Source organism: Dasypus novemcinctus, chromosome 7 (genome assembly GCF_030445035.2).
Source record: "Dasypus novemcinctus isolate mDasNov1 chromosome 7, mDasNov1.1.hap2, whole genome shotgun sequence".
Lineage (NCBI taxonomy): Eukaryota > Metazoa > Chordata > Mammalia > Cingulata > Dasypodidae > Dasypus > Dasypus novemcinctus.
The window spans coordinates 49173615-49190808 of NC_080679.1; the positions used below are offsets into that span (position 1 = coordinate 49173615).

At 37.5% G+C, this 17194-nt stretch overlaps 1 protein-coding gene across 15 annotated transcripts in view; it reads left to right on the forward strand.

The window, feature by feature from the left end:
- The window catches only part of HECW2 (HECT, C2 and WW domain containing E3 ubiquitin protein ligase 2), a 469060-nt gene that overhangs the window by 91480 nt on the left and 360386 nt on the right, over positions 1 to 17194 (forward strand). The window lies entirely within an intron of this gene.

The following is a 17194-nucleotide window of genomic DNA, read 5'->3' on the forward strand; positions in this document are numbered from 1 at the left end:
GCTGTTTTTGTGAGAGAGTTGATCCCATCTACCTACTCCAATGCAGATGCCATCTTCCTCTCTCTGAAATAACATCTTGAAGTGATTTTATTTGCAGTGGGTCCACACCTACCAGAATGTGGACCAAGAACTTGTCCAAACAGGGGTACACAATTCAGTCTACCACAGCAGCCCAGGAGGTACACATGACTACATAAATTTGGTGTATTAATTCCCTACCAGTTATTTCTATGCCTGCCTCAGCTGAGCAGGGATTAATGTGGCTTTTCATAGTTTTGCCATGCACATATATTCCCAAGTGATTCTTTTGCCAGGTAAGCTTCAACTTCTTTATTGATACTGTGAGCAGATTTGGCCTTCAAAGGCACAGTGTTTTCAACCTGGCAGATTCATCAAATGGATTGTAACCAGCAGGGATTGCATGTCCAGAAAGCTGAGAGTATTCCATCCAACACAGAGGATATGCCAACATGTCAGCCAGACTCAGGAAATAAGACAAGACATGTGTAAAGCACATAGGCATGTGGTAAAAAGGGCTTTGCTGAGTTAATCATATAAGAATGGTTGTTGTATGTGGAATTCTTTTCCATGAAGAAGGATATGAAACACAACTCTTTGGTTTCAGAAAGCATGCTTGTAGAATCTTTAAAGAAAAGGGTCCCCTGAAAAGAAATTTCTCTATACAATTTGGAAAGGGTATAGTGTTCTTTGTAAGGCCAAATCCAGAGCTTTACTTATCTTGGCGAACTATTTAAGTGTGGCACAAAAATCCTTAAATTTCCCCGATGTTCTAACTGTGAATATTTGAATATAGACCCCTCTCCAAGTCTTCTTTCCCTTCTCTCCCGCTCTGAATCTGAACCCCTAGCCCAAGTCTAAGCTTGAAATCTTTGATTTATAATAAAGATGTAGTGTCTTGACTATTTTTAATTTTAAGTGGTTCATATTTAGAAAATTTTAGAAAAGTTACCTTAATTGGATTTTAGAAAATTATCACATGAAAAGTTTTGTTTTTGCTTTGTTTAAATAACATTGATTCTCCTGTAAAATGGGGATAATAATAGTACCTACTTCATAGGATTAGGACCTACCTCTTGGTATATAGGTATGAGGTAACATATATATAGTACTTAGAATGTACTTGGCATAGAATAAGCTCATTTTTAAACAATAATTATTTTTAATTTTTTGTTTATAGGTCTTCTCTGGTCATAAAAACAAAAATATGTTATAAAAAGTTTGGAAAATGTAATATGAATAAAACAGGGAAAAGTCAGTATAAACTTTTCACTTTATGATAATTGATGTTGGCATTTAGTACATCTTTCCAGTCTTCTTTCTATGTCCATGTTGATATTTTATTTATATATATATATAATTTTTATATATATGTATGTTTTATGTCAGGAAATAAAAATTATACTGTTTTGAAACCTACTTTTTCTCATTTAACATAGTTAATATTATTTAATGTTGTTGGATAATATTCTATCACATGATTGAATGGTATTTTATTTTATGAAGGTCTTAAATTTTGTTTCTTTTTACCTTGGCATAAGTTCCCAGAAGAGGAATTGCAAGGTTGAAACCTATAATAATTTTGTACATATTGCAAAATTGCTCTGCAGGAATGTTCTGCAAATTTATATTCCTACCTGAGATATATGAATCTTGTGCTTACTCTTTCCAACAGTGGGTATTATAATTTTTAAAAATTGTCAATTTGACAGGTTAAAAAATATATTTGTGTAGTTTTCTTTATTTTCTAGTGATTGAATTTTTTGTGCATGTTTGGAAACTTTTTTTGGGGGGGCTGCTTGTCTATGTCCTTTGCAAATTTATGGGGGGTGTTTATCTTTTTCTTATTGATTTATAAAAAGCTCTTCATTTTTTAAGGTCATTATTTCTTAGTTTTAGAGATAATATGAATATTTTTCCCTTTTCCAGTTTGCCTTTTAAGTTCATAATGTTCTTTTTTAAACAAATCAATTTTATTGGTACATATTAGTGAAGCATACAGTTCATCCAAAGTGTACAATCAATGGTATTTGGTATAATCACATAGTTGTGCATTCATTACTTCAACCATTATTAGAGCATTTTAATTATTTCAATAATAATAAACAAAAACAGACTAACAAATAAAGAAGAAAATTCTTCACCTCTCCATCTCTCTGTGCATCCCCTGCTGTACATAGCAGCCATTTCTGGCTATTCTTACAGAATAATTAATTTTTTATTAAGCATTTTTATTGAGATATATTCATTTACCATATAATCTATCCAAAGTGTATAATCAGTGGCTTTTAATATAATCACAATGTTATGCATTCATCACCACAAACATGTTTTTGATAGAAACAATTTTCATTTTTGGTACCCAAATTTACTAGCTTTCCTTGCTAGTTTATGCTCCTGTTATGAGGTTTTTCTCCACTCCAAGACTTTTTAACCATCTGTGTTTTAGTTTACATACTTTAATTCCACAGATATTTATTGAATGTCTCTTACATGGATGTTATTGTGCTAATCAGTTCTGAGACTAAAAGGAACAAACCTTATCCTTTTGGAGCATCAGTCTAGTAGAGAGCATACATCTTAATTTCTTTAAAATTTGCTCAGATAAAATTAAAACTGTGCTAAGTGTTGTGAGGAAGGGGTACCTAGTAATATAAAAATGTCTAATGAAAGTAACTGACCTGATCTGGGAGGTCCAGAGGCTTCCCTGAAGTAACCTTGAATTAAACCTTGTAGGAAGATTATAGTTAAGTTAGGATAAGGGAATGGGAGAGGGAGGGCATTTTAGGCCCTTGAAGAGGCCTCTGTGTTTAAAGCACAGAGATCAAGATGAAGGGTGATTAGGGCAAAGTAAGGCTGGAGAGGAATTACTTTCTTTTTTTTTTAATTGGAGAAGTTGTCAGTTTACAGAAAAATCATGTAAAAAAACAGTGTTCCCATATATCCCTCTCCCTGTTATTAACACTTTGCATTAATGTGGTGCCTTTGGTATAACTGATGAAAGAATTTATAAATGTACCATTAACAAATAAAATTAAGACTGTGCTAAGTGTTGTGAGAAAGGGGTACCTAGTAATAGAAAAATGTCTAATGAAAGTAACTGACCTGATCAGGGAGGTCCATAGTTAACTCAGGTATGTTTTCCCCCCATATACCACCCTGTTATTAACACCTTGTATTAGTGTGGTACATTAGTTATAACTCAGGAAAGAATATTTTTTGTGATTATACTATTAACTACAGTCCATCATTTACAGTAATGTTCACTGTGCTGTATAGTTCTATGTTTTAATGTTTTAATTTTTATTCTAGTAACATATATATGGCCTAATATTCCCCTTTGAGCCACATTCACCTATATAATTCAGTGCTGTACTCACAATGTTGTGCTACCATCATCATTTCTAAAACTTTACAATCAACCCAAATAGAAAATCTATACAAATTAAGCATTTACTCCCCATTCCCTATCCCCAGCCTGGTAATCTATATTCTAGATTTTTAACTCCATGAGTTTGCTTATTCTAATTACTTCATTTTAGTGAGATCATACAATATTTGTTCTTTTGTGTTTGGCTTATTTCTTTCAGCTCAATGTCCTCAAGGTTCATCCATGTTGTCACACTAATCAGAACTGAATTCCCTTTTTCTGCTGAATAATCTTCCATTTATATCATAAAATATACCACATTTTGTTTATCCATTCATCTATTGATGGACACTGGGTTGCTTCCATTTTTTGGCAATATTGAGTAATGCCACTATGAACATCTGAGTCCCTGCTTTCAATTCATTTGGATATTTACCTAGTAGAAGGTAAATACCAGCTTATATGGTAATTTATTCCTAGCTTTCTGAGGAGCTGCCAAACTGTCTTCCACAGTGGCTGCCCCATTTACATTCCCAGTAGCAATGAATAAATGTTCCTCTTTCTCTACATCCTCTCCAAAATTTGTGGTTTTCAGTTTTTAAAATAGTAGCCATTTTAGTAGGTATGGAATGGTATCTCACTGTGGTTTTGATTTGCAAAACTAATAGCTGATGATGTTTCTTTCTGTGTGTTTTTTTTTAGCTATTTGCTTATCCAATTTTGAGAAATGTCTATTCAAGTCTTTTGCCCATTTTAAAATTTTGTTGTCTTTTTATTGTCGAGTTGTCGGTGTTTCTTTATATATTCTAGATATTAAACCCTTATTGGTTGTGTGGTTTCCAAATAATTTCTCCCATTGGGTAGGTTGTCTCTTCACTTTTGTGATGAAGTCCTTTGACCACAAAAGTTTTAATTTTTGATGAGGTCCCATTTATCTATTTTTTTCTTTTCTTGCTTGTGTAAAGTCTAAGAAACCATTGCCTAACACAGGATCCTGAAGATGCTTCCTTAACTTTTCTTCCAGGAGTTTTATAGTCCTGGTTCTTCTGTTCAGGTCTTTGATCCATTTTGAGTTAGTTTTTACATATGGTGTGAGATAGGGGTGGGTCTTCCTTCATTCTTGTATATGACTCTCCAGTTCTTCCAACACCATCTGTTGAAAAGACTACTCTTTCCCAATTGAGTGGACTTTACTGCCTTGTAAAAAATCAGGTCTATTTCTGAACTCTCAATTTAATTCTATTGGTCTTGTGTCTATAAACTTGTGCCAGTACCATGTTGTTTTGACCACTGTAGACTGCAAGTCTTCCAACTTGGTTCATTTTAGAGATGGTTTTGGCTCCCTACCCTTCCAAATAAATTTAGTAATTGACTTTTCCATTTCTGTAAAATAGGTTGTTGGAATTTTTATTTAGATTGCATTAGTCTGTAAATCATTTTGTGTACAATTGATATCTTGACAATATTTAGTCTTCTAATCCCATGAGCATGGTATGTCCTTCCATTTATTTTGATTTCTTTTAGCAAAGTTTTGTATTTTTGTTGTATAAGTCCTTTACATCCTTGGTTAAACTAATTCCTAAATATTTGATTATTTTAGTTGCTATTGTAAACGGGTTTTAAAAAATTTCCTCCATAGATTGCTCATTACTAGTTTATACAATTTTGAAGCTAGACTCCATAGGGACTTGTAATTTCTGTTATAGATTTTGATCTCTGTTGAAAGAGAAATGGAAAGCCACTAATGCGATTTAAGCAGGATGTTTAAGTTATAGGGTCTGATGATTTCCTTTCTTTCTAGAAAATATTTAATTCTTTAATCCTTTTTGAATTTTTTTTCAATGGAGTCAATGAATTTCCTTTCTGAATAATCATGGTCCCTACACTTTTATTGGATAATCCTTTCTTTTCCCATTGATCTGAAGTGAACTTTTATCTAATAGATTGCCCTCTCCCTCTTTGATTTAGATTTCTGGGATTCACATGAGCTTCACTTGGCAGATATTTCTCCAGATTTTTATTAGGTCATTAAGCTGTTTGTTAACTTTCTTGGACTCTGAAACACTACTAGCCAATGAAGAGTTGCTTGAGAATCAGGAGTTTCTTGTTTTCTGCCATTGTAATTCAGAAATCCTTTTTTAAAAAGCCACCACTTCCCCACCATCTTAAATGTCTGGGACACACCCTCTGTGGTGGTGGTATTTTGTTTTAGTGAGATGTCAAGATTACTGATGGAAGAGTTTTTTATTGGTTACATGGAGATGATACTTCATCATATAAATATGTTCTCTGGTGCTACTTGTGGATTAAATAATATAGATAGCTCAAGTTAATGGTGCCTTTGGTTAAAAACCTATGTAGTGAATCTGTTCTATCCTTCAATTAGGCCACACACAAAAAAACAACAAAAACCTGTGTAGTGGACAACCAGCAAGATGGTGGCAGTGTTAGGTGTTCCTAGAGTCAGCTTGTGCTACAGGGCAGTTAGTAATCACCCAGAGCTATCTCAAGTACCTATTTGGGGGCTCCAGGAGACCAGAAGAGCATCCTGCAACATCCTTGAAAGAATGGAAAGAGGAGACTTCCCATCTGCGGAGAAGATTCGTAAGTAGAGCACTCCATGCCACGGAGGGCAGTGCCCATCCTCCCCTGGCAGCACAAGCCACCTCAGGAGCTATTCCATGGCTGGAATTGGAAGTTCCACTTCCCAAACATGAGGAAAGAGGAGACAGTGTGGCACCAACTTCAGCTACTGATTAGTAAATTTGGCTGGCTAAAGTATAATCCGGAGAACAGCTAAAATAGAACCTGTCCAAGTCAGAAAGAGGCTGGTAGCCACCATTTTAACTCCATCCCCAGGATGAGGGAAAGTGGGTTGGACTGAAAATTGCAGTGATGATAGGGACCGGCTTCTTTCCATCCAGATCAGAATGCAGCTCTAGCCTAAGCCCCAATCCCACCTCTGTCAGGGAGGAACCTGACCAGACCTGCACCCAGCCTCTCTGGGAAAATACAAGCTATGCCACAGAGGCTGGTGGTCACTCTACTCTGGCAACACATGCTGACTCTGGAACTGTTCTGTGACTGGAGTTGGAGGTTCCGTTTCAAAAAGTGAGGGAGGGAGAGATAATTGGTCACAACGTCAGCTACTGATTGGTGGGTTCAGCTGGCTGGAGTAAAACCGTAGGAACATCTGGGGTTTGGGCCTGTCCACGTCAAAGTGGGGATGGTAGCCATCATTTGACTCTGCCCCTACACGTGAGGGGAGGCTGAGCTGACTGAAAATCACAGTAAGAGTAGAGAGTGGCTTTCACCCAGATTGGAATGCAGCCCTAGCCTAGGCTTCAACCCCACCTCTAGCAGGGAGGAGGCTGGTGGGGTTGTACCAGCCAGTCCAGGAACTGCAGGTACATTCAGCTGGGATAGACTGAATAGTCAGAAGTCTACCGGGGTAACTGTAGTCATTTTAGACCCTAATGACATAGACTGTTGCCACATCTGCAGCTCCATGCCCATCCCAGGCAGGGGAGGAATGGGCATGAAGCTTCATCAGTCTCTCTGGGCAACTAGAGTCTAGGCCTTCATGACTTGGATTTTTACACATAGCTGTGGTTCTGTCCCTACCCCTGGCAAAGGAGAAAGTTTGAAGAAGCTTCATCTGTCCCTTGGGCAATGTGGGCAGCTTCAGCCTCCACAGCTTGTAGCACCAACTACATCCTTGGCTTCTACTACTCAACCAACAAGGGAGAAAGGGCAAGAAGGCCCTAAACTAGAAAGAGAAACTGCATCCAGAATAAATACATCTAGTAAGCCAGATGTCAAGACGCCAACAGAAAAGTACAATCCACACCAAGAAACAGGAAGATATCACCCAGATAAAGAAAAAAGATAAGCCTCCAGATGACATAAAGAAGTTGAGACAACTAATCGTAGTGTTTAAACAGATTTCCTTAATAAATTCAACGGGATGGCTAAAGTGATTAAGGATATTAAGAAGACATTGTATGAGAACAAAGAAGAATTTGAAAGCATACATAGAAAAACAGCAGATCTTATAAGAATGAAAGGTGCAATAAATGAAATTAAAAATACCCTGGAATCATATAATAGCAGACTTGAGGGTGCAGAAGAAAGAACTGGTGAGATTGAAGACATGACCTCTGAAAGCAAACATTGTAAAGAACAGATGAAGAAAAGAATGGAAAAACTTGAACAAGTTCTCAGGGAACTAAATGGCAGCAAGAGGTGTGCAAACATAGGTGTCATGTGTGTCTGAGAAGGAGAAAAGAGGGATAAAGGGGCAGAAAGAATATTTGAGGAAATAATGGTAGAAAATTTCCCAAGCCTACTGAAGGACATGAATATCCATGTCAAGAAGCACAACATACTCCCATCTGAATAAATCCAAATAGACTAACTCTAAGATACATACCAATCAGAATGTCAAATGTCAAAGACAGAGAATTCTGAGAGTAGTTAGAGAAAAGCAATGCATAACGTATGCCCAATAAGATTAAGTGCCAATTTCTCATCAGAAACCATGAAGGCAAGAAGACAGTAGTATGATATATTTAAGATATTGCAATAGAAAAACTTCCAGCCAAGAATCTTATTGTGGCAAGATTGTCTTTCAAAAATGAGGGTGAGTTTAGAATATTCACAAGTAAACAGAAACTGAGAGAGTTTGCAAACAAGAGACCAACTTTGCAGGAAATACTAAAGGGTATGCTGCAGTCTGAAAAGAAAAGACAGGTGAGAGCAGCTTAGAAGAGAGTCTAGAAATGAAGACTATATCAGTAAAAGTAACCAAAGTCTCAAAAGAATGGTGAAAATTAAATATGACATATAAAGCCCAAAGGTCAAAATGGGAGAAATAAGAACTGCCTTTATAGTAATAACACTGAATGTTAGCAGATTAAATTTTCCAATCAAAAGACGCAGACTGGCAGAATGGATAAGAAAATATGAGCCACCTATATGTTGTCTGCAAAAGAGTTGCCTTAGACCCAAGTATAGCAATGAATCAAAAGTGTAAGGGTGGAAAAAGATATTCCACACATTCAGTAACCAAAGCAAACCAAATCAAAACAAAATGAAACTAAACAAAAACAAAAAACAAAAACAAACCCACATAACCAGAGTATGTATGTTTATATTAGATGAAATAGACTTTAAAAGAAACTAATGAGAAGTGGATGTGACTCAACTGATAGAACTTACCATTTGGGAGTACCCGGGCCTGATCCCTGAGGCCTCCTTGTGAAAAAGAAGAAGAGAAAGCATTCCTGTGTGGGAAGCCAGTGCCTACATGGCAAGCTGAGTGCCCCTGTGAGTGTCCATGTGGTAAGCCAAGTGCCCATGCAGTGAGCTGAGTGCCCATGTGAGTTCCTGCATGGAGAGCCGAGTGCTCACGGAACAAGCCAAGTGCCCCACATGGTGAGCCGAGAGCCCACATGAATACCTATGTGGCGAGCCAAGTGCCCGCATGGTGAACTGAGTGCCCGCGCAAGTGCCTGTGCGGTGAGCCAGTGCCCACGCAAGTAAGTCACACAGCAAGATGATGATGTAACAAAAGAGAGATGAAGGGGAGAGTGAAGGTGAGGCACAGCAGAGACCAGAACTGAGGTGGCACAATTAACAGGGAACCTCTCTCCACATTGGAGGTCCCCAGGATTGAATCCTGGTGAATCCTAGAGGAGAAAGATGAGAAGATATCTCATACAGAAGATCACACAGCAAATGGACACAGACAGCAAAGCAGCGCAGGAGAGGAGGGGAAGGAAAAAAAGACACTTGTAATGCACAAACTGAGGAGGAAGTCGTAAAAAACTTCCATTTACAATAGCAAATAAAAGAACCAAATATTTAAGAATAAACATAACTAACAATGTAAAGCACTTGGATTCAGAAAACTACAATTCATTGTTAAAATAATTGTAAAAAGACCTAAATAATTGGGAGAACATTTCATGCTTATGGATTAGAAGACTAAATATCATTAAGATTTCAGTGCTACCCAAATTGATACACAGATTCAATGCAATCTGATAAAAATTCCACCAGCATTGTTTTTAAAAAATGGAAAATATGATTATCAATTTATTTGGAAGGGAAAGGGGTCCTGAATAGCCAGAAACATCTTAAAGAAAAAGTAAAGTTGGTAGACTCTCACTTCTGGACTTTCAGTCATATTACCTAGCTATAGTGGTAAAAACAGGTTGGTACTGGCTGTGAGAGAAACATAGACCAATGGAACCAAACTGATGGGTAAGAAACAGACCCTGACATCTATTGCCAAGTGATATTTGACAAGCCTGTCAAACCACCCAGCTCAGGCAGAACAGTCCATTCAAAAAATGGTGCTGGGAAGCGGACTTGGCCCAGTGGTTAGGGCATCCATCTACCACATGGGAGGTTCGCAGTTCAAACCCCTAGACTCCTTGACCGGTGTGCAGCTGGCCCACGTGCAGTGCTGATGCACACAAGGAATGCCGTGCCATGCAGGGGTGTCCCCCGCGTAGGGGAGCCCCATGCGCAAGGAGTGTGCCCCGTAAGGAGAGCCGCCCAGCACGGAAGAAAGTCCAGCCTGCCCAGAAAAGGCGCCGCACACACAGAGAGCTGACACAGCAAGATGACGCAACAAAAAGAGACATAGATTCCCGTGCCGCTGACAACAACAGAAGCAGACAAAGAAGAACACGTAGCAAATAGACACAGAGAACAGACAACTGGGGCAAAGGTGGGGGGGTAGGGTGGGGAGGGGAGATAAATAAATCTTTTTAAAAAAAATGGTGCTGAAAGAACTGGATTTCCATAGCCTGAGGAATGAAACGGGACCCCTATCTCACACCTTATATAAAAATTAACTCAAAATGGATCAAAAACCTGAATATAAAAGCAAGAACCATAAAGCTTCTAGAAGAAAATGTAGGAAAATATTTTCAAGACATGGTGGTAAATGGTGGGTTCTTAAAAGAGATGAGAGGAGGACTGAGATGGACTACTGATGTTTAATGTATGTAGAAGTTTTAATGAACTTTACTGTAAAAGTGTGGAAATGTATAGTTAATGGTAACACATTATATTGAATAACAGCTGGTTTATAAATGGGAATCTGGCTTAAAATGATAGTCTAGGAATGTAAATGCCATTTGACAGAAAACTAGAGAATAATTTAGGGATTGAATAATATAGTAAACTTAGAAGTGCATGAGAATTGTGGTTAATGGACAAATGCCAAGAGTGTCCTTTGGGAGCTAGAACTGATGTATTTCACTATTGCAGGGTGATGGGGATGTGGAGAAGCATGGGAAAAATACAACTGGAGTGACCTATGGACTATGGTCAACAATAATAATGTAATATTCATGCATCTAAGCTGAAGATGTAGTGTGTTGATGATGGGGGAGTGTGGAAAAAGTGTGCCAAATGTACACTATGGACCTGGTAATAGTCTGATGATATTATCTCATAATCTGTAATAAACGTTCCACCTGGTGTAGTATGTTGATGGAGGGGTGGGGGTGGGGGTGTTGTATGGAAATCCTGCACATATGCATGATTGTTTTCTTAGTTTACAATTTCTGTCATAAAAATTTATTTTAAAAATACTAATAGTGTGAGTTGGGGGAAAATACATCAAATGTAAGATAGAGTCTATAGTTAGTGGTAAGATTTTGATGATATTCTTTCATCATTTGTAACAAATGTCTCACAACAATGCAAGGTTTTGGTAGTGGGTTGATGTGTGGGACCCTTCTATTATGTTAGGCATGTTTGCTTTATAAGTTCACAACTTTTACTATATACTTATTGTTTATGTATGTTAATATATAAATGATACAAAAAATAATAGGGTGGGTTGGGGAAAAATACACCGAATATAAGATACTTTGGTTGGTAGTAAAATTTTGAGACTGCTCTTCATTAGTTAAAAACGTTTCACAACAATGCAAGGTATTGTTGGTAGGGTGTGGTATGTTGTACATGTATGATGTTATGTATGTTTGTTTTGTAAGTTCACAACTATTACTATATTTATTGTTTATGTATGTTTATGTATGTGTGATATACTTCAATAAATTTTTAAAAATGCAAAAAAAAAAAACCCCACAAAACAAACCTGTGTAGCATGTGGGGCATCAGTTGGATTGAATGTGAAGCTCTATAAGAAGCCCCCATTGTCTAGTGAGTCATCAGCATGATGACTGCTCTAGGCAGTTGTTTTTCAAATCAGAGATTAATGCAGATGTACCCTAGACCAACAATTTGCTGTAATTTTCTAACATGTTTCTTTGGTCACTGCTTCATCCTGTTAAGGAGCCTGATGACAGTTGGGTAGTGCCTGGAAGTATAATTTTGTTAAAGAGTAAAGTGTAAACACCTATTACCATTTGTAATGCTCCATTTACTTGTTTATTTTCTGTCTCCTCAATTTTCTCTAAGCAATGGCCATATCTGTTTTTTTCTCCACTATGTACTCAGGGCTATTGCAGTATATGGCATGTGATAAGTACTGCATACAAATTTGCTGTATGAATGAATGAACTTGAAAGGGTACCAGTATGGTACCAGTTATACGGAAGTTAGAGTCATAGGTTTTTTGACTTTGGCTGGTTAACCTGCCAGTTTGATTAACTGGGTTCTTAAACCTCTTCCAAGTGTTGTAGAATTACTGCATGCAATCCATGCTGTTGGAATTTGAACAAAATGATTATTCTGGAGAAGAACCAGTGTTGGTGTGTGAAATACATTTTCTCACAAATAAAAGAAACATTTGTTAGCTTCTTGCTTACTTATATTTGATCTTTAAAGAGCAGTTATAATAAAGTATAGTGAATCATAAAAGCACGTGCGAGAGGATGGGATTTTCTTCCCTTTAGCTCTACTGTATCCAACCTTTCTGGGCTTTGGGGGCACAGCCATCTCCCTTCTGAAACCTTAATCAACCTTGGTTAATGGAACGAGTTTTTAATAAAGTGGGAATTTAGATTTCTGGAGACGTTTTTGGGTTCTAGGGTTATACTAAAAATGATCCTAGAGACTTCAGCCTGAAGCTGGATCTGAAAGTTGCTTTCTCTTGATTCTCTGAAGAGGAAGAAGCCACTCCTCATTGTTGTCCTGGCCTCTGCCCTTTTCACTGAAGGAAAAAATCCAGTGAAACAAAATGATGGGACTCTGAGCCAGAAGCAGAGGAAGATGAGAGTGAATCTGGGGTGTGGATAGAAGAATTAAGACACTTAAGGAAGAGGGAGAGAGTAAGGACTTCCTTGAGCTTCTCAAAGTGATCACAATAGAAGCTGAGCCAGTGACTTAGGAAACAATGAAAGAACTTTTGTTCCCTCCTCTCTACTGTGTGCATCATCTTTTTACACTACAGCTTCTCTGCTAATGGATTGTATCTTTTTTCTCCCTGAAGTTAGGGGCTGGGTCATCTCAGTGATTGAAACAGGTAGAGGCTGCCTGAAAATTTTGAGGAGGGTGGAGAAAGTAAGAAATAGTTGTCATGAAAGTGGAACAGAGGTCTGCTTAGGGAAGATCTAGAAGGATTTCCAGGCAGTAAAGGGTCTGAGGATTCCTTTGTTTGAAGAATATAATTGTGTTCTGGCACAAACCTGGTTGGTCGACATCACATCTTCCAAGAGGCCTTCTTGATGACTCCTCAAGTTTGATTTCTGATTTAAATATCTCACCCTGGTGTTCTCATGTCAACCTGATCATAATCCTTGTCACTTAGGGCTGAACTAGGTCTCCAAATCTCTCTCCACAAGGATAGGGCATGCCTAGTTCCCTCCTTTTTAAAAATTTTTAAAAATTTTAATTTTAAAATTTTATTTCTCTTCCACCCCCCGCCTCCCCGCCAGTTATCTGCTGTGTCCATTCATTGTGTGTTCTTCTGCATCTGCTTGCATTATTTGGCAGCACTGGGAAACTGCGTCTCTTTTTATTGTGTCATCTTGCTGTGTCAGCTCTCTGTGTGTGTGGTGCTACTACTGGGTGGGCTGTGCTTTTTTCATGGGGGGCAGCTCTCCTTGCAGGGTGCATTCCTTGCACATGGGACACTCCTATGTGGGGGTACCCCTGCATGGCAGGGCACTCCTTGTGCGCGGCAGCACTGTGTGTGGGACAACTCACCATATGGGTCAGGAGGCCCTGGGGATCGAATCCTGGACCCTCCATATGGTAGGTGGACTCTCTATCAGTTGAGCCACACCCACTTCCCCCTTGTTCCCTCTTGATCTACAGGATCTGGCACTTTATCCTTCTCATATTTGGCTCTGGGTAGTATCTGAATTAATTGATATAGGGAAGAGAAGGGTGAGAAGTGATTTAGAGTGGTGTATTGTCATGGAAGTGGGGAGGAGAGAGTGTTAAGGTGATGGTCAATGGTAAAAAGTGCTAAGAAAAGAAAATCAAGAATGAGAACTGATAGGAGTATGGGATAAGATATGAAGGAAGTCCCTGATGACATTGGAGAGGAGAGTTTCAGGTAAGGGTTGGATCGAAGTCAGATTGCAGAGGTTTATGAAATAAATGCATGATTAAATAAAATTCCATTTCCTCAAACTTAGTGTAATTTTCATTTCATACTGATTTGCTTCCAAATCAGGGAGTTTTTATTGTACATTTAGGTTTAAAAGAAATTTAAAGTCATGTTGAATATTTAAACAAAGTTATCAGAAACTGTAGATGACTTGAAGGTATATAATACTGTAGAGATATGAATCTCACTTTGTGTAGTTTGTGTGAGGAAAAATTACACAAAAATAATGAAGCATATTACATCAAAACATTTATGTGTTTGAATTACCATCTGGAATAGAGTTTTAGAAGTAAACCGAAGCCAACTTTTGCTAGGTGGTATCTACAAATATTAGTCTTTCCACTTCTTGAAGTTTGGAGTGATTCCAAATAGTTGTGTTTTTCTATTTAGTCTCGGTTTTTAACAATAACTTGAAACGTTTTGGCTTTAAAGTCTCATAAAATTGTTTGTAAAAAATAATGTCTAATTACTGGTTTTCCCCTTAGCTTCCTTCTGCCCCTGTTCTTGGCTGTAAGAGTTACTGTATCTCTACCTAATAAAGAGAAGTAGGTGTGTCTCTTAGCTGTTTTCAGTTTTTTGGTCCCTGAGGTATTGTATTTCTTTGGCTCCTTAACTTATTCAGCCTATGGAACTGTTTGCATTGTCTGTTGTGATGGATATGAGAAGAATAGTTAGGCTTTATTTAATTGCTTCTTTGGAGACAATAGAATTTTTACTGGGCAAGATGACAAGCACTTAGATTTCATCCTAATTGTATGTTTGAATATTTAGCATTGTCTTACCTCCATGCCAGAAAAGAGAAATGTATTAAAAATCTTTATTGATCTTATTAGAAATTCTTTTTAGTGATTAATTTTCTTGAGTCTAACTGAGGTTCTTTTAGCATATTGTTAAAATTAACTGTATTTGGTCTTAGACTGTAAAAAATTACCAAGACAGAAGATAAAAATTGAGTGTTCTCATTGATCAAGCATATGCTTTCCAAACAGATACAATTTAAAAGATGCTTAATTATGGCACCTTTTTCCAATGGAATTCTATTTTGCCATTAAAAATAATGTTGTAAAATAAAAGTGAAAAATAAAAAAGCAACAACAAAAGATGATGCTATAAAGAAAAATTTATTGCCACAAGATGGTTTTGATGAAAATTTCATGGCTTAGAGAAATTTTTAAATCCTGTTTAATTTAGCTCCTTTTTTACTTCATAAGGATATATCTAGAGTGCCTGAAAAGGCAATTTCCCAACTGAGATTCATTTTGCAGGGGAATCACATCACTGAACTTGTGTTTCAGTTGGGATCGAGAATAAAAGTGAGCATCAGGACCAGAAATGAAATCTGGCTGGAGACATCTAAGCAGGAATTGGAATATAAGGTATGGGCCAAGATCAGAATTAAAGCTTAGCATATGGAACCCAAGATAGGTCAGTCTGTGTACCTTGGTATGGTCTTGGCATTGACCAGTACATGAGTTTACCAAACTAGAGTCAGATTCCAGGCTGAGATTATAGACTGAAAAACAGCTCAGAAAAGTCATCAGGCTGGCAGTGTCAGAATACTCAAATTGTCCTGCTAAGTAAACCTCCCATAGGAGTTCATAACTCACAAAGGAGCAGATCTTCTCTGACTGCTGAAAACCAAACGAGAATTGGGCAAGCTTCTGGGGAAGTGTAGCCCAGCAGGTTACATTGTCATCTTTCTTTTACAGTCCCGTGCTTATCGGTGAAGCCAGTCAACCAGGCCCTGACAAATGACTGTCTTCTCCAACATCCGAATCATGCTCTCTCTCACTTTTCCCTTGTGATTCACATACCTTGTGAGAAATGGCCTGTGGTCCAGTTCAACATAGAATATTATAGTATTGCCTGAAACATATTAGGTAATAGCCTGTTGGTAAATATACTTAGCTTTGAGTATCATTTCTTTTTCTGGGAAAATGTCTGTGGAACCAACACTGAAGAAACCTGCTTGTATTGTAGTCTGTCTACATAGATAGAAGCTTTCAACTAAAAAGTCCTTTTCAGAAGGGGAAAACACTACAAGTTTTAGTTGGGGTTTCTATATATAGATATGACCTTGATGTAGACAGTGACGTGGATGCTAAGTAAGAGTGAGACTGATAAATATCAGAGAAAGTATAGTTTTGACCAGGTAATTAGATTTAGGTTGAATGGAATATTCTTTGAAAACCATTTAAAAAGGCAAATTCATGGATGCATCTTCCAAACATATTGAGTGAAAGAAGACTCCAAATAATATATCACAGTATAATTCCATTCACATGTACTTCAAAAACAGGCAAAACCAAGCTATATTGTTTAGGGCTGCATTAAGAAGTGATAAAACTAGGAAAGTAATTTTACTTAAAGTCAAGAGGGTGATCCCTCTTAGGGGAGGGCAGGATTTATCATCCCGCTACTGACAGTGCTCTTATTTTTTGACCCAACTGGCAGTTACACAGGTGCTCACTTTACAATTATTTGTTACCCTGTATTTATGTCTTATGCATTTTCCATGAGGTGGCCTCTAAGTCTGAAAGTCTGATAAAGATTTTACTTTAAATCAGTGGCTTTACTTATTACAGTGACCTGTTTTGGGGTTTCTCAAAGTAGAACAGGGGCAGCTACTTTTCCCACATGACTCAGGAATCTCTAATTCAGGTGATTAAAGAAAGCTAGGAGCAAGTATGCTTTTAATTCTTGACTCATTCAGCTTTTGTTTAATCTAATAATCATCTAATTATCTTTTGGAGCCTTAGTTATAACATTTTTTATTGCCTTTTCTCCTTTTGTAAACATCCTTTAATAGTGGAGTTTTATTTAGATATATATATATAGTGAGATATATTCATTAGTGAGAATTGACTCTTTGGTTTATTTTTTTAATTAAAAAAATTTTTAGAGAAGTTGTGAGCTTACAAAATAGTCATGCATAATGTGCAGAATTTTATTTGCATATTTTTAAGCAGTGAAATGAATTCCTATATTAAACTAATGTTTTCTGTGAAGAATAGACCGTACTCAAGTTCCCTCAGGTGATGGGAGCTACACAGGGAGGAAGACTTTAAATAATGTATTACAAGTCCATCAGTTGTCCCTCAGTTGCTGTAGAGAGGCTGATTTTCTTGCTGCCCTTGCAGCTAGGCATGATTGTGTGACTACAATCCAGCCAATAGGAGAAGGGTATGCCCTCCATTTCTGTTTTTTCCTTCCTGTGTACTGGGAAATGGTGAGAATGGAAATAAGGCTTTGGAGCTGTAAGT